A 1,307-nucleotide genomic window follows, 5' to 3' on the forward strand; every position below is an offset into this window, starting at 1 on the left:
CATCTTCTTGTCACTCTTATGCTGGTTGTCCAGTATCTTTTCAAGCATAGATTCCATTCGAGAAGTCCCTTGATCATTGGAAGGACCTTCTCTCCAATTTTGAGAGTTAGATGTGCGGCCCTTTGGTGGAACATAGGCATTGGATTCCGATTACCATAATTGTTGTTGTTGTAATCCCTCTTGTCCGAACCACCATATTCATTTCGGCCATATTGATTGCTTTGTTGTTGGGGTCTCCATTGCTTTTGATAACCCCCATGAGAGTGATCGATATAATTTGCATCCTCACGTTGTGGCTGCCCCTCTAGATAAGCTTCCTCCGAGGCTTGGTACATTCCGGGAGTATGAGGTGGCATTTCTTCAACAACATTCACACTTTTAGCTTCTTTCTCCATAAGCCTCTTTGACAACAAATCCACGGTGGTTTGCAATTGAGCAAAAGCATGATCTCGCTCATGATTTTCTTTGGCCACCGCGGTAGCAGAGGGACTACCATATGACAGGACTTCACTATCACTCGAGTGCCAAACTTGATTGTGGGTGGTGAGCTTATCAAGCAAACGGGTGATAACGATAAATGACTTGTCCATGAAGCATCCTCCTGCGGCAGTATTGCCAGCGATCTGATTCATTGTATCTAAGCCCTTGTAGAATTTCTCCGTGAGAATAGCATCCGGAAATCCGTGAGTTGGAGATTGAGCTAGATAATACTTGAAACGCTCCCATGCTGAATATAATTGTTCCCCTGGAAGTTGTTTGAACTCAAAGATCTTATCTCGAAGCTTAGCTTTTTTGCTTGGAGGGAACCATTTCTTCAAAAATGTATTAGCTAACTCATTCCAGGTATGTATAGAATTGCTGGGGAGCTTTTCATACCATTCCCTGGCTTGGCCAGCCAAGGAATATTTAAAGACCCGTAACCGAAGTGCATCGGCAGAAACAACACCTTGGGATTGTTGAGCAGATACATGCAAGAAGTTCTTCAAATGTCGAAGTGGACAATCCTCCGAAGAATTTCGGAAATAACCTTCAAGTTTCAGCAGCTGATAGATAGAACTATCAATTTTGAAGGTAGCATTTCAAGTTCTAGGAGGAACCACAACAGAAGCATAATCAGCTTCATTGATGAATTCCGCAAATATATTTTCATCCTCATACTCTTCTGGTGCAGGTGGGTTCACTTGGAGCCCACCTTGGTTTCCTTGATTCCGATTCGGTCATCCTGCCATGTTCACTTGGTTCACCACAATAGCAAACGAGGTGTGATGGAATAGAAAAAGTTTTAAGGAAGAGTACACAACAATCAG

General features: G+C 43.0%; 1 non-coding gene across 1 annotated transcript; it reads left to right on the top strand.

The window, feature by feature from the left end:
• The first annotated feature begins 678 nt into the window (after positions 1–678).
• On the top strand, positions 679–785 carry LOC132600925 (small nucleolar RNA R71). Its single transcript, XR_009567382.1, has one exon. It is a non-coding gene; the product is annotated as a small nucleolar RNA R71 (small nucleolar RNA).
• The last annotated feature ends 522 nt before the right edge of the window (positions 786–1,307 follow it).

This window comes from Lycium barbarum, chromosome 6, assembly GCF_019175385.1.
Source record: "Lycium barbarum isolate Lr01 chromosome 6, ASM1917538v2, whole genome shotgun sequence".
Lineage (NCBI taxonomy): Eukaryota > Viridiplantae > Streptophyta > Magnoliopsida > Solanales > Solanaceae > Lycium > Lycium barbarum.